The sequence below is a fragment of the Centruroides sculpturatus genome, unplaced genomic scaffold (genome assembly GCF_000671375.1).
Source record: "Centruroides sculpturatus isolate CEXI.00-Female unplaced genomic scaffold, Cexi_2.0 scaffold262, whole genome shotgun sequence".
In the NCBI taxonomy this organism is placed as follows: Eukaryota; Metazoa; Arthropoda; class Arachnida; order Scorpiones; family Buthidae; genus Centruroides; species Centruroides sculpturatus.
Window position 1 is genome coordinate 1 of NW_019384536.1, and position 25594 is coordinate 25594.

The following is a 25594-nucleotide window of genomic DNA, read 5'->3' on the forward strand; positions in this document are numbered from 1 at the left end:
CTGGCCATTGCACTTTCTTGTTTTGAGAGTTGAACACCCAAATGGAGTACTACCTATTATATACCAAGTCTCATCCCAAAGTGAATTTCCCAGGTCGCGCCCTCCCCTTGTTAATGTGTTCTAAGTTTGATTTGTGTCCGGGATAGCTGATATGAACTGTCAAACGGCTAGAAAATATCAATAATTCTGAATTTTCTGCAATTCAGCAGAATTATTGATATTTTCTAGCTGCTCATCTTTACTACAACACCGGAGAATAGTAATATAATTACCTCTTTCTAACCTGTTACCGGTGTGTCTGTTACCGTGCATTCGAACTTACATATTTCGAATTTAAAGTTTTTACGAGCTGCATTTTCCATCAGAGATTCGAAAAAACCTGAAGAAGAACCGGTTAAGGGTTCGAAAACGTTAGTTTTGATTCGTTTTGGATCGTTAAGAGTTAGTAGACACACCGGTAACAGGTTAGAAAGAGGTAATTATATTATTTTCTAGCTGTTTTATGACTCCTCTTACCTCATGATTTCATCGGTTTTGACAGTTTCCCCTCATTAATAATCAAATGTTTTGACTAAGATTGTAACATAAGTCTAAACATCATAATGATTGTTGACTCCGAGGGATATTTAATCATCTGTCTATTTCTCGTATCCATGTGTGACAGAAATATGAGGTGTTGGGGAAAAACTGGGGTTTTTCCACTTTCTTAATCATGTATTAATGTTAATTACTCTTGGACTCTCACATATGTTAAGTCTATAAACTACTTTCCTGGCTTCAGCTTAAATAAAAGAATAAAAAAATGGAAGGCTGAACAGAATTTCAAAGCTATCAAAATTAAGTTGCATTTACACAGAAAACATGCCTTGCTATTATTGGTTCCATATCAATGATTTGGCACCAATAACAGCATGCTTTGCAGCTTATTCTTTTATTTTTTGCAAAGTTTTTTAAGCCATCAAATTAGGACAATGTAAGTAATCATTCATCAATAATCATAATAAAAATCTAAAGAAGAAAATGAGGTTGCAGATCCCTAAGATTTACCAAGGGTACCAGAACCAGAAGATACACATGACTGTCACAGTACACCCAGATACTTGATAGATGGACACTGCATTCTTTTACCTCAGATGAATGGTTTAATGAAACTTTTGTTCTTCAACAAGTAAAAAAAAATTACAATTTTGACAAGACACAAACTTAAGCTGCACTAACTAGCACCAGTTTAGAATAAAAGGCAGGTCTGAAGTTATACTGAAACATAACATTATATTATCTTTTTAATAATTATAATTTATTTATTGATAAAACTTTTATATCAAGAGTAAAAGACTACTAAAAGATGATTTATTTAACTTCTTTTAAACCAAGTATAATTTTGAGCAGGAGTCTTTTTTTCCAATTTTTTTCAAACTACATAATTGTAACCATCATTCAACCTCGTTAACATATTTTTTTAAAAATAAATTTCTCTGCTATTCTGTTTGGATAATTGATTTTGTAAGCTAATCCTAAAAATAAGCTGATCACTTTTAAAAAAGTTTGGAATAAAAATATTTAAATGGAAACTTTAATTAGAAAATAATTTGATTGTTACTTTATAATAATCATACATATTAAATAGTAGATGCTAAAATATTCTTCTCATTACAATTTGAAGATGAATGAATAAAAACAGAATATTTCACTAGCTTTTTCTAACTTGCAATTTTGATTATCAGAGCCCATTCATTTATAATATTGTAATTAAATTTTGTTTTTCAGTACTCCATTTTGTAATACAATAATACCCTGAAGTTACACAATAGGTGGATGTGATAAAAATCACTTAAGTTGAATTCATGAAAGTTGGTACAATTTTGCAGGGTACAAACACTGTAAATGCATATAAATTCTGTTTAATTGGGACCAAGGACTAACAAAAATACTGGTTTAGAAGAAAAATATTTAATAAAATTGCAATTCTTTACACATATTAATGCAAAATATTTAATAAAATAAATGAGTTATGTGAAACAGTTATTTCAATGTTGATGGCTGCATAAAATCATCTGATGATACAATACCTTCTTTTTTCCATGCAGAACTTTATAGCAAGCTAATAATTTTTTTTTTATTCCTTGCTTTGTAGTTATAACGTGTTCTTTGTTGGCATCTATGTTTCCTAAAATTTTTAAGCTTTTTTCAATTGAGCTGAGATCTTCTTTCAAGCTTGCAATTGTCATATGCTTTTCTGGTGGAACTGAGCCTGAAGTATTGGATACTTCTATGATGTTTTGCTCACGCTTCTCTATGAGCTCATCAATTTTCAGCTCTTGACTATGTGAATCCAACAGCTTGTTGACATCATAACCATTGACTTCCAGATCTAATTGCCTGGCAAGATTAACTACTACTTGATCACATGAGTAACGTGGTCAGCTTCTAGCATTGTTTCCATCTTATTTTTGAAAAAAATGGACAAAGTTTCTTCCAGACACCTTTCAATGTTTTTTTGGAAATTTCATCCAAAGTTTTTCTAGTAATTCTTATAGTATGTAAAACATTAAATTGTTTCCAAAAGTCTTTAACAGATGTCTTACTGTTTTGCCTCATATTCAGATGTGCAAACGAACATCTCATGTAGTAAGCCTTGAATGTTTTGATGACTTGAATGGAATCTGTTTAAACTCGCAATAATGTTTGACTTCAGGTATGAAGTGGTGACAAAATCAGCCCTCAAAAAGTGGAAGCTGTCAGCCAAGCCTTATGATTTGACTTTCAATCACTGTTAAGCCAATTTTAGATATATTTTTTAAGGCTCTTGGGTTTTCAGAGTGGTAAATTAAGAGAGGTTTTAACTTGCAGTCACCAGTTGCATTTGTGAATACGGGGGGGTAAGGCTCCCGTTCAATGGTCAGGATAAGAGGTCAGGCGAGTGTAAAGAGAGGTGATTGGGGTCGACGATAAGGTGAAGGGCGAGATCGAGTAAAGGAGTCTACCATATTTATAACAAATATAAAATAACAATTTATTAAGAATAGGCAAAATGACAAAAACTACACAAAGCTCTATACCGACCTAAAGTTTCTATACGACAGAGAGAGTTTCACAGTGCTTTCATACCTCTTATAGCCGTCCACTTTGACGATTCTGAACGTGGATGCCTTTAAAATATCGACCCAAGGAATAATCCACAAATACGGCACAAATTATATAAAATGACGACTTAAGCGCTCATTTAATTCGAGATTCATCAGAGATCGGAATTCCGCAAGTTCGGAAGATCGGCGCGATGTCGTCTATCCCGCGTATGTTTGTAGACTCCCGAGAGGGGTAAGAACGGCCTTTTATCCGTTTTAATGGGGATTTTCCACCACGTGATCGGATGTACATAGGTTAGGGGTTATAGGTGTTCCTGGGATCCACCACAAATGACGACATTTAGATGCTAACTATCAACCTTCTTGCAAGATGAGATGCAAGTTCTGCAAAGAACAATAGATGTTGCTAGTTATGACCGGAAAGTTTACACAGTCCCGGGCAAGATCGTTTTTTTCTACTAGGGCGTTACATAAACGAAAGTTTACTTAATTAACAATTTTGTTAATAAAAGAGCGATATTTCCGTCACCAAAATTCCAGATCTCACACATTCCTGCCAACCATCACCATCAATCAGTCTTTAGAAACCTTAGTCTTAAAAGATTTTTTCTTCATGTGTGATAAAAGTTCTTTTAGGCATCTTCTTCCAGAACAGGCCAGTCTCATCCTCATCAAATACAGTTTCACTGCTATAGTCACCTTCTTCTATCATAGCCTTGAGTGTCTCAGGAAAAGAAGACACAGCTTCTTTATCGGCACTTGCTATCTCTCCACAATGCTGTGCCAATTAAAGTGAGTTTTAAATTGGTTGAACCAACCGTTACCAGCAATAAAGTTTTTATCTTTGCCTTTTTTCCCAGCTTCTTTCAACCTCTGAAAAATCAGCATAGCTTGATAGCACCATGTTCTGATCGACTAGACATTTCTTAAGTTTTATTTGATAATCATGCCATAATTTCAGCATTGTTTCCATCTCAGCAATAATACCATAACGTTTATGAATTATACTTGAGTTCAAGGATTGATCATTTTTCACCACATCGAGAATTCTTTCTTTATCTTTATGATTGTTCTTACTATAGATTCTGGTGACTCAAACTTCTTTCCCAGTTAATAAATTTTCATTCTACTATCAAAATCCTTGATAATGTTAAGTTTACATTCAAAAGATATCATTTTCGTTTTTTACTTGGTGTTATATTTTGTTATGTTTTCTAAACCCTTAAAAAAAGTATGGAATCCAAATGAAATAAATGTGATTCTCCTGCACCGTCTTAACTTTTATCAATTGTAGAATCATAATCATGAACTTAGAGTTTGCACAAAATGCATCCAATGCATATCACAGAGAAATACTGAAGATAGTGGGTGGCAGTGTTGCCAAACAAAAAAAGTCAAGAACCACGTAACTCTGAGTTTGCAGAAGTCGGGGTGTTACTGTATTAAAAATGCAAAAATTTTTTTCAAAATATATGACTTCAAAATTATTTGAATTTTTTATGTGATTTATTATTATTATTTTAAAAAGTTTACGTTAGGCTTAACATCGACGAAAATTCAACGGATTTCAAATTTCTCCATTGCGAAGCGACACGCAACGGAGAAAATTTTCAGCATGGGATAGGTTAATATATTTTTTTTGTACATAATCCGTTATCCGAACAACCCCAGTCCCCAATTGATTCGGATAAACGACGCTCTACTGTATTGATATTTCAAAAGCATTTGACTCAGTACATGTTCTGACCTTAACAAATAAACCGAAAGGTTTCGGAAAGAAGTTTTCTGATGCAGTTTTGAATCTTTTTCCCTCATATAGAATAAATATTACACATGGTAATCAAACCGTTCCCTGAACTAGTACAGGTAACCCCCGTATAACACGGCACTTCTATAGCACGGATTCACTCTAACACGGTTTGAGAATTGGGAACATTCCCAGTATAACACGGTGGTTTTATAGCACGGGTTCACTCTAACACGGTTCGGGAATTGGGTAAAACCCTCGAACATGAAATGTAATAAAGGGTGCGTTCTTTTATACTTCCGCGTAACTCCGCACGAGCATTCTAATTGTTTTCGCGGCTACTTTGAATGCTCTTTCAACAATAATCCATTTAATGGTTAAATTTTACAATTGGGACCCTTCTTTTACATCTAAAATCTCATTTTAGAATTATAGATTCCTCCATCACAATACTATCGATAGTACGGGCATCGCCATCTTTCTTTCACCGTTGTTCCTAAATGTCTACAAACAGCAGCGCACTCACATTGCAGAGCGACCGCTATTAACGAACGCGCCCAAAAACTTACCACTTGATGATACTCATGCTGAGATCATCATATAAAATGAATAATCCTCTGGTAAAATATATACTTAAATAATAAATANTGTATATTCAAATATTAGTGGCGGAGTGGAATCTCTGTATTGTCAGATTCCAAAAAGCCAGATTCGCGCACACGCTTTACAGAGCACCAACCTCACCCGGTTTAGCTGGTGGAAGCCTACGTACTGTACATCTGTAACATTTATGTATTCTTACCTCGGCTATGCCTAGCGGTGTCGAGGCACTACTAAATAAAGGATTTAAAAGTGGGGGGAAAAAAGTGGTGGAAGCCTACGACCTTGGGTCGATGCTACACATATAATGCTTCCAATTCTATCCGGGACCGGTTTTGGGCCGTTAGCCGCTGCCCAATAGATATTTGGCTGATTACGTGAATAATGAGTAGATTTATAACTTAACCTGACCAATAAGAATTTACTGGTATGTTTTTACGATAGTTCTATATAGTTGACAGGAGTTAAAAAATCCATTAAAATATTTGATATATTTATTCCGCTCTTCGATTTTATATTACTCACGGATTTCAATGTTAAACCAGTGATATTACGANGAAATCCATTTGTGATGGGAAATAAACCATTCCACAAACACCAAGGAATACAGTATCATCAGTTGTAATGAATGTGATGTGTTCTCCCCTACAAAGACAAGAAGTAAACAATGATAAGTGTTTATTCATTGTAGAAAATGAAATTAATCGTATAGATATGTTTGTTTAAAAAAGTTTTGTTCATTTTTTTTGTTAAGCAAATATATCAGTATATGAACAACGGTGTGATGTTTGAAAATATTTTCTATATGCTTTATAATTTTAATCTAATTTAAACAGTATTCAAACATGTTAAGATATTTATAAAAGTACATTATATATTTAAGTATAAGTCTTGAAAGCATTTTTCAATTTCAGATCATTTGTATTTATTAATATTCAGTTAAATATTAAATCAAATGAATACAGCATACTGTGTGAACTATATGAAAAAAAGGTGAAAAGTGGGATATAATATTATTCTGTCATCCCACATATTTTATTTCACCAAGTAAGTTTTTATTATTTTATTTTTAATTGTGTACCCTTATATCGTGGCTAGCAATTCGGAATGCAATTGTGATATTAAAAATGCATTTAGAGAAGTCTATGGTTTTACTGACTTATCGAATAAACGATACGAATGGACCCTAGACCATCACTGACGCGCGATTGACTGATTGCTCCTGAATGTCGGCTTCTTACAGAAACACAGCTTCCCTATCATCAAATGTCACAGCACGCCCCTGTTATAGATGATTGCAGCATACAAGTTCACTTGACAGAATTTGTGTTAAAAGAAAAAAAAACTATATTACATATAAATGTATGAACAAATAAAAACCCAGTGAAGTGGGTACTTGCAGCTAGTGATACCATAAAATTAGAGATGATACAATATCAGTATTGTATCATTCTGCTAATAGCAAGGTTGCAGCCAAAGTTTTCATTTCTAAAACATGAATGTTGAGCACTGCTTACAAGATAGCAGCGGCGCTCAACGTTCATGTTTTAAAGATGAAAACTTCGGCCTCAACCTCGCTAATATAATCCAATACTTGCTTCTATCCATACTCTACAGGTGCTGGTAATAAAGGAAAGCCTGAAAGCTCATTGGTTTGCAAATTGAAGTGCTTTTCAGATCTGTACCCTGTGTAATTGTAATTATCTAGTTTGCATAGGTCTGACTAGCTTTTTCTTAAGAAAAGTAATTTAAAATCTTCCTTGAACAAATTTATAATGGTTTAGTCAGGTTGAAAAATCATTATCAACTGATTTGAAATATTGCCAGACCTGGCATGTTGCCTGTCCATTGTCATGCCGTAGACCTATCAAATTGGCACAGGCCAAAAGTAACAATAATTGCACGTCACATGGCCATTGTGGCAAATCACGTGTGGAGAGAACACTGTCTACTGTCACTTAGTTTTACAGTGCACCATCACCATGTTTGAATGCCTGTCATGCAAAATGATGTGAAGTATGTATATTTAAAAAATATATATATGATAATATTAGTGTTTAGAACAAACTGTTTCAGATTATTGGAAACATTCCAATAGGCAGATATCAGTTTCAGATTTATTTAGAGATTTAACCAATACCAAACATTTTATCATTATTATGTGAAACACCAGGCTACTTTTTAGGCATAACCTGTACACATGGTGATTGTAATTAAAGTACTCCTTTCAATGCTATCTGGAGGAATATTAGTACTGTAGTCCAAATTCATCCAGATTTCGGTGCTGATGTTTCTAGAAATGTGGAATAAATTTCAATGGGAAAAAATTTAGTTTCAAAAGTAAATTTTTAGTGCTATGAGCAGCCAAAAAACAACCTCATTGCAACTTACTAAGGCATTGTAACTCAAGGCATGCTTGCAGCATTTGCAATGTTTTAATTAAACGGCTTTATAAGAAAGGTGCATTCTGGCACAGTCATCATTACCGATTTTCAGTATTGTGTTCAGAAATTGACCAAGACATGCATTCATTACACAATGTACTTTTTACCGCTCACAGCACCATAAGTTCCATAGTGGTGAATTTTGAAACAATTTTTTTTCCATGGAAATTTCTTCTGAATGCTGAGAATATCATTGTACAAAATATGGATGAGTTTGAACTTCTGCATATTCATCCAGATCAGTGTTGACTACTTCTTTTACAATCTCCTGTTATTTAAGTTTTAAGCTTATACTTTAATTAAGTTTGTTTATTTTGATTTTGGAGTCTACATTTTTTTTACTGACTCCACATACTATTTTTACTGCTCTACCAAATACATCATATCATTGTTATATATTTACAAGAACAAATTATGGATATCAATTTCTGTTATTTTCCATGCCTATAGAAACTATAATATTTCAAGACTTTCCACACAAGATAAGTAGATTTCCAAGAGTCGCCATGTTGAACTACCATAGTTTGTAGTAGTCCAGCAATGACTGTAAACATTAGAATTTCCTATCACATTTCAAAAATATTTGAATTTAAACGAGTTCAGAATCATCTTTGAGAGTAATCATTTTTGGATTCATTATTACAAGAACAAAAGTTAATTCTAATTTTCATATATAAAATCTTAAATGTGATAAAAGTAAAATTTTTTATAAATTATAAAAATTTTTCTTGTTAAAATAGTGTAGTAATTTATTTTATATTCCATATATTAATTAAATTTTTATTATTAAACAGCAGTCGCAAATACATCAGGCTCAGCAAGCTGCTGCAGGAATTAGGTTTCGTAATCCTCCGTGGAATCAAAATAATCGAATGAATCATTTGAATAGAGCAAATCAAACACAGGCATATAAAATAACATTAACCAGAGGCACACCATCTCAAGGACAATCACCAGCTTTGGGAATAAATCAGAATGTTCTACAACAAGGACCTCGAGGACCTACTACAATTAACATTCAGTTACTTTCAAACAATCGCGTACCTGTTATAACTACTACTAGCCAAAGACTACCAGTAAATAATGCTCCATATGCATCATCTGTTCTGAGAGGTCATGCTATTCGACTGGCTGGAAATAACATTTTATTAAACAACAACAACAACAACAGGACTACTTTTCGTTTTAGTACCCCCGGAAATACAAATGTGCCTCGATTCAACATAGGCAACGGAGTAACAATAACTCCAATATCTAACCCACATCAGTCTCAACACAATCATTCATTTCCACAAGACTCCACTCAAGAACCTGTTATTACTGAAGCAGAAGACTGTGAAAACCCAGTTCCAAAAATCCGGCCACAAAGTTCTCATACATCATCTGTTACCATAACGGAATTAGAATAATATGATAAATTTTTCACGTGAATTAAATGTTTGTATAGTTCTTTCATCTGTGGCACTTAAAACTTCCTCCAGAAATGGATTGAAATCCATTTGTGATGGGAAATAAACCATTCCACAAACACCAAGGAATACAGTATCATCAGTTGTAATGAATGTGATGTGTTCTCCCCTACAAAGACAAGAAGTAAACAATGATAAGTGTTTATTCATTGTAGAAAATGAAATTAATCGTATAGATATGTTTGTTTAAAAAAGTTTTGTTCATTTTTTTTGTTAAGCAAATATATCAGTATATGAACAACGGTGTGATGTTTGAAAATATTTTCTATATGCTTTATAATTTTAATCTAATTTAAACAGTATTCAAACATGTTAAGATATTTATAAAAGTACATTGTATATTTAAGTATAAGTCTTGAAAGCATTTTTCAATTTCAGATCATTTGTATTTATTAATATTCAGTTAAATATTAAATCAAATGAATACAGCATACTGTGTGAACTATATGAAAAAAAGGTGAAAAGTGGGATATAATATTATTCTGTCATCAAAATAACAATTGTGCCAATTCTATAAGTACAGTTAAGTATAAATGTTTTTTCTGTGTACATATTTATTTTAAAAACATACTTAAACATAGTCATTACAGAAATTGCTTTTAGCCCTAAGTATAATTAAATGAATTAAAATACAGTAGAGCGTTGTTTATCCGAATCAATTGGGGACTGGGGTTGTTCGGATAACTTATTTTTCGGATAACCAATTATGTATGAAAAAATATATTAATTTATCCCGTGTTGAAATTTTTCTCTGTTGCGTGTCGCTTCGCGTTGAATTTTCGTCGATGTTAAGCTTAACGAAGACTATTGTATCGTTAAAATTTTTTTTTTACTTTGTACGAACAAAATAAATATATTGAAAAATATAAAAACAATAAAAAATTATACTTCAGAAGTTAATTTAGTATCAAAAACGTAAAATATTTGAGTAGCCGAAGACATAGCCAAAGATTACAGCGCCACAGCACTGGCGAAAATTTAAATTTGTCGACTGGAATTCCTTCGGATAAACGACGCTCTACTGTATCTATAACCATAAGGCAGATAATAGGAAGGGCTTATCACACCAATGATAATGGGCACAAACGCTCAAGAATCAAAGTAATTTTTTACTTTGATTCTTGAGCGTTTGTGATATTTTAATTAATTTAATTATACTTAAACATACATTATACAAAAATAATCATCATTTCTTTTTTACCTTTGAACATTTAAGTTCAACAGAATAGTGAATACAAGAAACTTTTCAAAATGCCATAACTTGTCAAAAATGTTTTAATTTCTGCAGACACCAGGCAGTCATTTTAATCAACATTATTCATAAAGTTTATAGATTTTAAATTTGAAATTTTAAATAACAAAACAACAAAAAATAATTCTATAGATTAAGTTGTATAAATATACAGTAGAGAGTCGTTTATCCGAAACGTCAATTATCCGACATAATACCAGGCGGCAAGTTAAATTTTCGCTAGTGCTGTGGCGCTGCAATCTTTGTCTATATCTTGGGCTACTCCAATACAGTATATTTTTTGTTGATGTGTGTGTTTTAGCTGGCAGCACTGGCACTTTAGTGTTTTTCTGAGGACTGTGTGTTGTGCTGAATCGAACGTTTTTGATACTAGATTAACTTCTAAAGTATAGTTTTTTTTGTTTTTATATTTTGCAATATATTTATTTTGTTTGTAAAAAATAAGAAAATAATTTTTAACGATACAATAGCCACGATTATTATTTTAAAAAGTTTACGTTAGGCTTAACATCGACGAAAATTCAACGGATTTCAAATTTCTCCATTGCGAAGCGACACGCAACGGAGAAAATTTTCAGCATGGGATAGGTTAATATATTTTTTTTGTACATAATCCGTTATCCGAACAACCCCAGTCCCCAATTGATTCGGATAAACGACGCTCTACTGTATTGATATTTCAAAAGCATTTGACTCAGTACATGTTCTGACCTTAACAAATAAACCGAAAGGTTTCGGAAAGAAGTTTTCTGATGCAGTTTTGAATCTTTTTCCCTCATATAGAATAAATATTACACATGGTAATCAAACCGTTCCCTGAACTAGTACAGGTAACCCCCGTATAACACGGCACTTCTATAGCACGGATTCACTCTAACACGGTTTGAGAATTGGGAACATTCCCAGTATAACACGGTGGTTTTATAGCACGGGTTCACTCTAACACGGTTCGGGAATTGGGTAAAACCCTCGAACATGAAATGTAATAAAGGGTGCGTTCTTTTATACTTCCGCGTAACTCCGCACGAGCATTCTAATTGTTTTCGCGGCTACTTTGAATGCTCTTTCAACAATAATCCATTTAATGGTTAAATTTTACAATTGGGACCCTTCTTTTACATCTAAAATCTCATTTTAGAATTATAGATTCCTCCATCACAATACTATCGATAGTACGGGCATCGCCATCTTTCTTTCACCGTTGTTCCTAAATGTCTACAAACAGCAGCGCACTCACATTGCAGAGCGACCGCTATTAACGAACGCGCCCAAAAACTTACCACTTGATGATACTCATGCTGAGATCATCATATAAAATGAATAATCCTCTGGTAAAATATATACTTAAATAATAAATAAGTATTTTACCTATGAAAAAAATGAATAATAAATACGATTTAAATAAGGATTTAACAACATGTTTTTTAATTTTTGGAACCTAACCCCCCTTTTCGCACTAGTTCTTTGTTTCGTATAACACGGCAATTTTTGGAACATAACTCCCGTGTTATAAGGGGGTTTACCTGTAATTTAAAATTAAAGTTTTTTTTTTATTTTCGGTTGGTGTTCCCCTATCCCTATATACTTTATGTTAAAATGACCTCGTTTAACGCTGTTTCGTTTAGCGCTTTGTCGTCTAGGAACGCATCCCCCGCGTTAAGCGGGGTCTTACTGTATAATAATAATAATAATATTTCATATTAAAATGTGTTTATCATCTCAATAGAGATTAAATGTTTTGTTAACAGAAATGATAACAGCAAGAATCAAATCAGCTACAAATATGCATGATCATAGTAGGGAATGAAAATAATTACAGCAGCAAAATTCTTGTGCAAAACAACAACACTCCATCATTGGTGTAAATATAGATTATGTATCTGTAGTTGCATCACCCATATCGATGTGTTGCATAGTTAGTGATTGATGATGTCCTGACACAGCAGGGTAGTTTTATGCAGTGACAGCACTACAATGGTACAATGTGGTTCGGCCAAACAGACCCAGAACCAATGGTTCTGAATGTGCTAAGCGAAAAACCTTTGACTCATGATCAATGGCTTTTTGCTTAGCACATTCAGGTCTATTGTGTTTGTGTTGGCGTCAATTTCGTTTAATATCTTAGGATAGGGTAAAGATTAAGAAACGAAATTTGGCACTGTAGCTTGTTGATGCAATTAAATTTTGGTGGTTAAAGGAAGATAGCAATCATGTATCAAATGCCGAGAAGGGTCAGACTTAATGAAGATTTTACTCGTTATTAGCTTTGACAATTTTTTTATAAAACTCATCTCTACCTTATAAATGGCAAAAAGCTAAATTTTGAAGGTAGAAATAAGTTTTATAAAAAAAATTGTCGAAGCTAATAACAAGTAAAATCTTCATTAAGTCTGACCCTTCTCGGCATTTGATACATGATTGCTATCTTCCTTTAACCACCAAAATTTAATTGCATCAACAAGCTACAGTGCCAAATTTCGTTTCTTAATCTTTACCCTATCCTGAGATATTAAACGAAATTGATACAAACACAAATACAGCCATAAAATTTTTTCTGGCCTTTTTGGATTCAGGGAGTCTCAGAATGTGGAGATTTGCAAAATATCCAGAGGGTCGATTTTGACGTGGTTCAAATACTTTCCCTTGTTATGTACACATGACACTGGGAAAGTAAAACTATAAGGAAATATAATATAGATAGATATCATAAGGTATCATCACTGACTGACCAATATAAACATTGTTTAATAAGTTTGAATGCCATGCTATTTATGTTTTTATATTGTTAATCATTTTAAATTAACAAATAAATTTCCAAACCAAACCAAATTAATAATAAACCTATAAAATAAATATTATGACTTATTATGGGTCTTTAACAATATATTAATAGTTGATTATGTTGCTGTTATTTCATATCTTAAGTCATTAATTTTGCATTAACAAAAACCTTTTATTATCAAATGTAAGAATTATAAAAAATGAACATAAAAATATTTTATTGACAGCATTATTATTCACTGAAAACATTAAATATATTATTCTAGTTGCTGCAATATAAAGCTTTTATGTATAGCCTGTAGGTAGCCCTGCTTATTGTTTACTTGCTGTGTAAACCTAAGCTGCAAATTGGCCAATTAAATGAAATTTATGCGCATCGCCTCTGCTTCAGATAAACTATTTGCTTTTTCTTATATTCATTACATTTATTCAGACCCTATAAGAGAAAATGTAACCTAGTCCATAAATGAAATTTAACAATGTGCTTAGTTATAATTTATTTGTATTCTGCAGCCAACAAGACTGATGCACTTCATTGAAATTAAATCAGTCAACATATCCTGAATATGATTTTTGTGCATTTCTTGCACACTGAAGGTAAACTTAAAACTATCTTCCAACTTTATTATTAATTGTTGATGTTAATTGTATATACTAATCTGCATTTGTCAAATATACTAGTGAAACTAACATCACTGAAATGATGTCACATGCAATATTTTCTATCTCGACTATCTTTACTATATGACAGCAATTGACACACTAGATTTTTCTGGCCATTATTGTGTTTCTTAAACTTAGGAANAAACTTTTTAATTTTAATTAATATCCAAATCCAAACCCCTCATGGCTTCCAGTATTGCTTGGAAATTTTTTAAGAAAGATAAAAACGAGAAGTTTTCCAACTGCAATTTATGCCGGTCTTTTATTCGGAGAGATGGAAAAAATGCTAAAACTTTCGCCACCAAAAACATGATAAATCATCTAGAAAAATGTCATCATGAAAATTTTTTAAAAATAAACTTAAAAGATGAAAAGAGAAAGTTCCGAAATGAAAGAAGCTGGATGTTCATCAGTAACAACGGAAACTCATATCCAAAGGCAAGCTAACTCAATTAGTAGAGAAGAAAAAATTGTGAAATATCAACGATCCAAAGAAGTTCATTATTTGATTAGATAAATGATAAGCATAGATATACAGCCATACTTTGCTGTATCAGATTTAGGATTTCAAAGATTACGAAAAAACTCGTTCCTAATTACAATATTGCCAGCAGAAAATATACATCTGAAAAAAACATCCGTGATATATTTCAAAAAGTTCAGTCGAAAGTTCAGAAAGCTATTGATGATTCAAAATATACAGTATTTCTTTAACCGCTAATATTTGGACAGCAACTATAAATAATTTTCTTTTTTTTTAAATGTAACAGCCCCACCGGTTGAAGGATGATTTTCAGCAAGAGCTGTTTTGCAAATTGTTCCCTTTGAAGGTTCCTACACAGCTACACGAATCATTAAACAGATAAACATAGTTCTTGAACGGTATAAGTTGACAAAAGTCATAAGATATTCTTAATGCTGAGAGATTTCGGAGCAAATATGGTAGCTGGAATCAGGAATTGCAACTTAGAGATATCATGCTTTACACATACACTGCAGCTGACACTAAACGAATGCATATTTTCTCAACAAGATGTGAAAACTATAATCACAGTTAAATTAATAGAAATATTGTCACACATTTTAATCATTCTGTGTAGCTGTAAGCAAATTGGAAGATTTGTGAGACAAGTTAGGTTTGAAGCAGGGCTGTGGAGTCGGAGTCTGAGTCGTGGAGTTTTGGTCGGAGTCGGAGTCGTCAAAAAATCCGCCGACTCCGACTCCCTTTTACTTACCAACTTGTTATGTATATGAAACGGAGTCGGATGGTAAGGAAAAGTCGGAGTCGGTAGATTTTTACGCGACTCCATAGCCCTGGTTTGAAGAAACACAAATTAATTCAAGATGTTCCTACTCGCTAGAATTCTACTTACTACATGTTGCAATGAAACTTGGAACAGCAAAAAGCCCTTGTGCATATATGCTATAGATAAAATTCCCACGTTGAGCACATATCAGTGGTCTGTCGTTGAAAAAATTGTTCTACTTTTAAAACCATTCGAAGAAATTACTGTGGAAACCAGAAACCGAGAGACTACCTCATCTTCAATAATTCACACAATGGAGACTCTGAAATCTAAATATATAAAATTACTTGTCCTGACTGACTGACTGATTTCATCATCGCCCAGAGCAAACCACTGAACCTAGAGGTGAAATTTGGTACAGTTAGGGTACTTCATGAAAACGCGCACTAAGAAGGGATTTTTCGGAATTCCCCCGCGGGGGGAGAGGAAGAGCATTAAGGCTTAACCGGAAGAACGGCTTCTACTGTAATATTTTAGATGCGATTTTTTGTTTTTAACTGCGTTTTAGTAGGGTACTCCATGGGAATGCACACTAAGACGGGATGTTTCGAAATTCCCCCGGGGGGGGAAGATTGAAATTTATCCGGAAAAACGGCTTCTACTGTACTATTTTCGATGCGATTTTTCGTTTTCAACTACGTTTAATTTTCATTGAGTACTTAGGTGTATTAAATTGATAACATTTCAGACATTGTTATAAATATATTTATCTGTTTCGATTTTTAAAATGTTCGAACCGTTTTAAAGTCGAATTTGTTATTGCATATTGGTTCAATTATAGAACGATTGTAAACGTTTCAGAAAATTGATTAAATTGAAAACAGTTCGTTTGATTCTCGGCAATTCTCATCATTCTCAGCGGTAGGTGTTATAAAACAATTACTATGGTTGTTCAATACTGAATATAAATGGGGTTTGCTTGCAAAATCCTCGCGGGTAAAGCCGCGTGTAACAGCTAGTTATCAATATTCTTATCATCAAAAGTACAGAGCAGTAGTTCCTTTAGTGGCATTAATACCACAATAGAAGGACTAGAAAATTCGATATAAAAAGGTTTTCAGCATATATAGAAAACAAGCCTCTATGATTGTCATCCTTATTAGATCCAAGATTCAAAATTAAATTTCAAAAAGAAAGATGGTAGAGGAAATCGATAGCTTACAAGTTAGATGTTGATAATTCAAAATCTCAAGAAAAATTAAATTCTGAAGCTTCTACTTCTGGAGACGATCAAGATGGAGGATAATCTCAGAGTTTTTCTAATTTATTTGATGAAGTAGCAGAAAATTGCCGATATAACCTTATACGTGACATTTTAACAAAAATATTAAAATGCAAAATTGGCCATTAATAAAACCGATTAATCAGGGAAATGGCCGATTACTTACCGATTAATCGGTGCATCCTTAGTTTATATTATATTATCGACTAATTCCGAGTTCGTAGCTATCAAATCAATAACTATTCCTACTCTTATAGTTATATATTATATTTTTTAGAAAATTAAAAAAAAATCATTTCAGTACAACGAGAAAATGTAAAGATTCTCCTCCCATGATTGACAGCTGATAAAGGAAACCGGACAGAGGTCGCGTATGGAAAAGCCAAAAATATCCAAATTCATGTCTCTTCGGTTTAGTTTCCAAGAAAAATACTGTGCCAGCAGGGCTACTAAGCTGTATTTCGGGGCCATTAGGCGAAGTAAATTATGCTTGTGTTATAAGATTTGATTCCGTTCTTGAATATTTTATCCTAATACGCGGCATGTCCTACTAACCGACCGGGCTAATAACCGGAATCGACTGTATAAGCCAAGACGATTAAAAGTCTAGGACGATCATTAAACAACAGTTTATCAAATGTAAGTTTAGCGATTAAAAAAATTATCAGAAAGATGACAAATTTTCAACTTACCAAGCTTCCGAGAAACTATTAACTACAAACACCAGATGGTCTTCCAGGTCCCTCAGATTTGTGAACTAAAAATTCAGTAAAATAAAATTGAGAATCCAACGTTGAAAAAAGGGTTTTCATCGAAAATATCATCCATGATTCAGTTATACCAATATGATATGAAAAGACAAAATCAACAAAACTCGTATCAGCAAATTTAGTATATAATAAACCATGGCTATTCCAAGTTAAAACGTATAAAAATCTTCTGAGCAAGGTAAAGTTTTTAGTTTTCCTCCATTCCTCCAACCACCAACTTCCCCAGTAAAAACAGTTCAAAGTAAATCGTCAAAAAAACTTTTCCCTCGAATATTTATCCTTCATTCGGATGTTACGTACATTTCGGTAAATCAGTTTTTTGTCGCGACAACCTCAAGTTCAGTCACCACCAACTTGTTTTTAGAAAATTTTTAGAGCTTTCACCGAAATAGTCTCCATTGGGTCTTTTGACAGATGACAGAATGTTGGAAACCAAAGACAGAACTTCCGATGAATTACACTTAACAATATTATTTCACTGACACTCATTAAACGATGAATCCAAAAGATATAAAAAATAAGAAGTCTTAGCAGTAGAAAACACATTTGAATTAGTTCTTCCACTTTCTTCTCCACATTAATGAGACGATGTTCAGTCTTTATGTAAATTTGCAGCCATTCAAATTTAGTAACTAAATCCTCAAGTTTAGTCAGAATGGTGTCGAATCTCTCCTCCAAAAAGGAAATTAAATTTTTAGGTAATTAAATATTAGTAGATGAGTCCAATAGAGGAAAGAGATTTGAGTCGTTGGGATTTAGAACTGATTGGCTAAAGATCTTTTTACGTTTTCCAACAGACGATATAGACGACTTTAGAGGAGGGGAGGAAGGTGGAGTATCAGATATCGGACCAGGATTTATATTCGATGCCACCAATTAGTAATAAAACACGTAATAATAAATATATGTCAAAATTTTTAGTAAAACTGAAATAGAGATATACACAAATTTTGATACAAATCATATCCAAAGCGTTAAAGTTTATTATTGACAAGCTCGTTCAAAAACTCACCAACACTGACGAACGTCGAAAGCGCCCTCTTTATACAGTATTAAATACAGTAGAGCCTCGATTATCCGACCTCCGATTAACAGACACCTCGGTTAACCGACCGTCCTAGTCAGCAAATTTCAAATGTCCGCTAGTGATGTAGCGCTACAATATTTGACTGTCTTGGCTACTTTAATATTATTTTTACGCGTTTTAGCCGGCAACACTCATTAGACCATGAAAGGGAGCCAGTATTTAAACGAGGCTTAATTTTCTAATTTTTAACGATACAATAGCGACGATTATTATTTTAAAAAAATTTTTTAGGCTTAACATCGACGAAAATTCAACGGATTTCAAATTTCTCCATTGCGAAGCGACACGCAACGGAGAAAATTTTCAGCATGGGATAGGTTAATATATTTTTTTTGTACATAATCCGTTATCCGAACAACCCCAGTCCCCAATTGATTCGGATAAACGACGCTCTACTGTATTGATATTTCAAAAGCATTTGACTCAGTACATGTTCTGACCTTAACAAATAAACCGAAAGGTTTCGGAAAGAAGTTTTCTGATGCAGTTTTGAATCTTTTTCCCTCATATAGAATAAATATTACACATGGTAATCAAACCGTTCCCTGAACTAGTACAGGTAACCCCCGTATAACACGGCACTTCTATAGCACGGATTCACTCTAACACGGTTTGAGAATTGGGAACATTCCCAGTATAACACGGTGGTTTTATAGCACGGGTTCACTCTAACACGGTTCGGGAATTGGGTAAAACCCTCGAACATGAAATGTAATAAAGGGTGCGTTCTTTTATACTTCCGCGTAACTCCGCACGAGCATTCTAATTGTTTTCGCGGCTACTTTGAATGCTCTTTCAACAATAATCCATTTAATGGTTAAATTTTACAATTGGGACCCTTCTTTTACATCTAAAATCTCATTTTAGAATTATAGATTCCTCCATCACAATACTATCGATAGTACGGGCATCGCCATCTTTCTTTCACCGTTGTTCCTAAATGTCTACAAACAGCAGCGCACTCACATTGCAGAGCGACCGCTATTAACGAACGCGCCCAAAAACTTACCACTTGATGATACTCATGCTGAGATCATCATATAAAATGAATAATCCTCTGGTAAAATATATACTTAAATAATAAATAAGTATTTTACCTATGAAAAAAATGAATAATAAATACGATTTAAATAAGGATTTNGCGAAGTAGGTTAATATCGATATACTAATATACTAATTACATGGGATATAATAATATACTACACTAATAATGGATTTTTTCATACTTTTCGGTTATCCGACTTTTCAATTATCCGACCAACCCCAGTTCCCAATTGAGTCGGATAATCGAGGCTCTACTGTAATGATAAACAACTTTCTATTCAATAATTTTATTCTTGAGAAGAAATTTTAGTGATAACAAATGCCGTTGATAGCATTTACGGCTCGGGCCGAACCGTAAATGCTATCGCGACAGTTTGCGGCAGATGAACTTTCGAAGAAGCTTAGAAAATGCCTCGGAGACGATAGAAGGCGGAATATCAGCAGTTAACGGCTGGGGAATGAAACCGTATTCTAAAGCGACATCGGTTTGTCGATGTGCACAGTTGCCAGGAGTGTTGGGCACGACGTGAGTACCATCCTGCGATATATGACACGATGGACACAGGAACATCTGTGAACAGCCGAAGAGGGAATGGATTGCGCCGGCGCACGATAGAAAGCACAAACTGGAAGATTCGCCGAGCCCGTTCTCCATAGCAACTGACATTCAAAGCCGCCTGTCTCGGCCAATGGATGTCCACCTGTGCCCACCTAAACCATTCCCAACAGGTTACATGAAGTCAAGTTGCACGCACGGCAACCAGCAACCATTGCCAATAGATGCCGTTAATCTCTTATGGGGCTGCATGCCTGGTATGGTGTCCTCGTCGTCATTGCAACTGGGCCACTGAATGGCATCGGGTGTTGTTTACAGATGAATCCCGCTTCTGTCTGTGGAGGAATGACGGCCGTGGATGGTTGTGACTAGGGATTGCAATTTCTGGATCCGTCATCCAGCAATCCAGCTGGATCCAGCGCTGCAGATCAGCAAATACTCAATAAACTTTCTAAATAATGGCGCAAAAGTCTACGTTGTCGGCGTTGCCGCTTTGCTACGTGCGCTATCGCCCGCGGCGAGAGCGACGTTGCCATTCATTGCGGCACGTGCTACACCACCTCTCTTCATTGTACTGCCCGCCCTTTTACCTATGCTGATCTAATTGTCAGTTAACTTTCCGCTCTCGCTAAATAAAGTGTCTTTGCGTTAAATAAAATAAGTAACTCCTTTCCTAGTCTGGTGCATAATTCTAATTTACGGTCGGTTGTGATGTCAATGAATCACGTGACGGAACGATCGCAGTTTAAGCCTATGGGGAGCTGCAGCCTCGCGGCTTGTCCACGAAAACTAACCTATCCCTCCGGGAGATGACCCCCACTAGCTAATAGAAAACTCTTTATTTCAGCTCAATCGATATTTTACCGGAGATAAAAAATAAGAAAGTTTTCATACTTTTTTCCGGCGATCGCGCGATGATAGGGAGTCGCGTCGCTCTTTCTCCTCTAAGCCTATCGCGTGTTTAACGCGATAGGCTTAGAGGAGAAAGAGCGACGCGACTTTTGAAATTTGCTGACTAGGACGGTCGGATAACCGAGGTGTCTGTTAATCGGAGGTCGGATAATCGAGGCTCTACTGTATTTAATACTGTATAAAGAGGGCGCTTTCGACGTTCGAATGTCAATATCGGCAGTCCTGCAGATATTGATGCCGACATGTTCGCTGTCGCTCGCGGTCAGCTAGTACTACACCTTTGAGGAAACCCATCAAAATATAAAACACCATTGTTGCCACTGACGGATCGAAAACCACCAACACCGTGACTGCGGCTTTCGTTGACTCAAAAAACAACATCATGGCCCCAGTGGCGTACCGTAGTGGGGGCGGCAGGGGTGGCCCGCCCCGGGCGGCACTTTTTAGGGGGCGGCAAAATTACCTTTTAGGGACGGCAAAATTTCACAATAAATAATAATAATATCTTGTAAAAATTTGAAACATCCTAATCCATACTTGCATCGCGCCTACGATAGTGCTATCGTCCGGACAGTCCAGGAATCGGTAATTTTTTTCATCCGAGGAAATCCTGCGAAACCTGTTGACTTTTTGTTTTTTTTTTTTTTTTTTTTTTTTGCTTGTACGATTCATTCTCGCTTATATACACTACTAATATCCAATAGAACTATTTTAAACAGATCGCTGCACTACCAACGAATTCTTCATTGCTTGTTCTGTGACAAAACTGAATTTTGGTCTTTTAAACTGAAATACAGTACCTAAATAAGGGGGGCCGAAATTTTCCTCCGCCCCGGGCGGCTGACACCCACGGTACGCCACTGCATGGCCCACTTCTCTCGCCACCCTTTAGGCCTACACTTGACAACAGAATACGACTTTTAAAAAATCACCAACCAAAGATGATATGTTTTTGCAAAAATATGTAAAAGAAGCAAAAGACAAAGAATTGAGTTTGATTCTTGACTGCTGCACTAGGTGGAACAGTTTCCTCAGCATGCTAGAACGTTTCTACAGTGTAAAAGTTTGCATCGATAAAGCTTTAATAGACACTGGCTCAGACACTAAATTCTCCGCTGATGAGTGGTTACTATTCAATGAGTTGATCACCAGTCTTCAATCGGCTAACCACTAGACTACTACTAATTACTTACTAACTACTTTACTAACACTAATAATTAAATTACTTATAAATAACTACAGACTGATATGTAGCCTAGAGTAGGGGTCCCCAAACTTTTTATCCTGTCGACCCCTTTATAGAATATTTGCCTTCTTATCGACCCCCAGATTAAGTATTTAACAAAAACATTAAATCATTTTTGCATTTCTAATGTTAAGCGATAAAAAGTCCTGCATAACAATCCAACAGAATAATATAGTTTCCATATCTTATAAAATACATCCAATAACATTAACAGAAAAAGGAGATCTTTTTCACTGATTTATGATCTTAAAAAATAATAGCAAAATTATGGATAGATGAAAATTTGCCTATAGTTCTTAAACTGTACGTGTCATAATACGTAAAATGCTGTACACACTTATCTTTGAAAACATAAGTTATATTGGATGAAAAAAACCTCTTACTGTCATTTTGCGACTACTACTGAATACCTTAAAAATATGTTGATATGCCTTTTTATTAAAATAGTTGATATTAGTGGGATGGATGAGTCTATAGAGAAGCAGCAAGATTATTGATATGCAGTTGAAAATTGGTAAGTTATAGTCGCAAATCACCACAGTTTTCGAATTTCAATCTCTTCCTCTGTTTTGTCAAAATTGCGTTTGCGTGGCTAAAACCAGCTTCAACTATGTATGAAGTTGGGAATGCAAGTAAGAAAGGTTCGGATTCTGCTCTGAGCTTGGGATATTTAGGGCAATATTGTTATTGCTCCAAAATTCACTGAGGTTTTTATTTTTAAACAATGCTTTAGCTTCAAAATCTACACATATTTCACTCAGTTCATCTTCTAACCCAGGTTCACTACCTTCATTATCTATTTTTACATCAAATGGATTAGCAAACCATTCGGGAACATGCATATTCTCCAAGTCTTAGGAACGTGCTTTAAAGTCTTCTCTTAATTTATCAAAATGTTTAATATATATATCCAAATCACGGTCGGAAATATTTTCATTTTCTTTTAGTACTTGCAAGTTTGAAAAATATTTAAAATCGGATCATGCCAGTGAAGATTTAAATAGCTCCATTTTTACTTGAAAGGCCACAATGATTTTTCGAGCTTGAACAATTGTAACGTTTTTCTTGCAAACGCTTCTGCACTATATTAATGATTTTCGATATATTACGATATTTTCTCTGTAAAGGACAAAATATCTACATTTAGATATAAAATACTTAGAGTGTCAACCCTACTAGAGTGTAACAGTGCAACGTATGTCTGTGTATAATAAACTATTAGAGTTCATAACATGTTTGCAACACTAGTACAGTGGCCAGATGTGTGAAAACAGAGTAACACATGCTTAAAGCGGCGTAGGCTAAGGCAAAACTCAACTTATAACTAGGGTAGTCAGTAATGTTATTGAGCATATCCGTATTTCGAATTTTTATTGGAATATTCTATTTTTTTCCAAGACAGTTTAATTGATCCTGTTTGGTATTAATCGACCCCCTTTCGACCCTCGTGTATTAATCGACCCGTGGAGAACTCTTATCGACCACTTTGGGGACCCCTATGCTAAACCATGTAGTGAGTCAAAAACTAGTCGGCGGAACTGTTCAGGTACATAAGGCCTGTGTTTACCGGTTGAGATATCGCATGTCACTTCAATTCCGTTTTCGAGGCAAACCTTTTCAAATTTCAGTGAACATGTTTGTGACTGTTGAAGTTGAGCAAGCTCTTTGTCCACATATCTTCCAGGGGTATTCCTGTTGGGAGAAAAATAGAGCTGATTCTTGAACAGACATCTGCTGCTACGTTGTCCTTCCCTGGTATGTACCTGATATCTGTGGTAAATTGGCCTATGTAGTCTAAATGACGGAGTTGGCGAGGGGATGCCTTATCTGAACGCTGCTGGAATGCGTAGGTTAGGGGTTTATGATCGGTATATATTGTGAAATTCCTGCCTTCTAAGATGTGGCAGAAGTATCGCACGGCTGAATATGCCGCTAAGAGTTCACGGTCGTACGTGCTGTAGTTTGCCTGTGGTTTGGTTAGTGTCTTAGAAAAGAAGCCTAGAGGTTCGACAATGGAACTATTCTTCTGTTGAAGAGCTGCTCCTATAGCAAAGTCTGATGCATCCACCATCAGCATCATTGGAAGGTCAGTGGAGGGATGGGCCAAGAGGGTAGCACCTGCTAGTTCCTCTTTGAGTCGTTCAAAGACTGCAATTGACTCTGGGGTCCATTGCACTTTACGTTTGTCTCTTTTCCTGGTGTCTTTGCACAAATCAAAGAGAGCTTGTTGCGTGCGTGCCGTGTTGGGTAGTGAACGTCTGTAAAAGTTGACTAGCCCTAGAAACTTTCTGAGCTGTTCTATGGTATCTGGGCGTGGAAAGTTTCGGATGGTTTGGACTCGCTCAGGCAGGGGTACAATTCCTGCTTGGAAGACGTTGTAGCCCAGGAAAGAAACCTCCTGCACACCAAAAACACACTTTGACAGGTTGATGTTAATGGCGTGTCTGTGCAGCCTCGTGAACAGTGTTCTTAAATGAAACAAGTGCTCCTCCTCTGACTGAGATGCAACGAGAAGATCATCAAGGTACGAGTAGACAAAGTCTAATTCACGTAAAATATTGTGGAATATATCTTTGAAATGACTGGGCAGCATTGCGTAGTCCAAATGGTAATTTTAAAAATTCAAATAAGCCAAAGGGTGTGATCATGTGATCACAGCCGTTTTTGGGACATCCTCTGGTGCCACAGGTATATGGTGGAATGACCGCACCAGGTCTATTTTAGAAAAGATGGATTTGCCTCTCAGTTGGCAATTGAAATCTTGAAGGTGGGGTATCGGGTACCGGTCTGGTATCGTGATAGCGTTCAAGGCCCGATAGTCCCCACAAGGACGCCATGAGCCGTCCTTCTTTGGAACAAGATGTAGGGGGCTGGACCAGCAACTTTTGGAGGGCCTGCATATTCCCATGTCTATCATCTGTTGGAATTCCAGCTTTGCCTGTGCAAGCTTATCAGGAGGGAGTCGTCTCGGCTTAGCAGTGACTGGAGCTCCTGTCGTGACGATTGTGTGGTAAACGTTACGGTCACTAACTTGTTGATATGTAGGTTGTTCCTTCAAGAGGTTGGGAAACTCCGAAAGAAGCTTGGAATACTTCTGTTGGGGTGATACCATTAGCACAGTTTGCTGACTAGTGGAGGTGGTAGTTTCTGGAGTTGCCAAGTGAGTGAGATTATCTCTCAAGCACCTATTCTTTAAATCCACAAGAATGCCAAAGTGACTTAGAAAGTCTGCTCCTATAATAGGGTGTTGTACGTCCGCTAAGGTAAATGGCCAGCAAAACGTCCGTCGGAGTCCAATATCAAGTTTAAGGAGGCGCTCCCCATATGTAGGTATTACGGAGCCATTAGCTGCATAAAGTTGACGATTACTGATATGTCGTTTTTCTTGGGTGGTGGGAGGTAAGACAG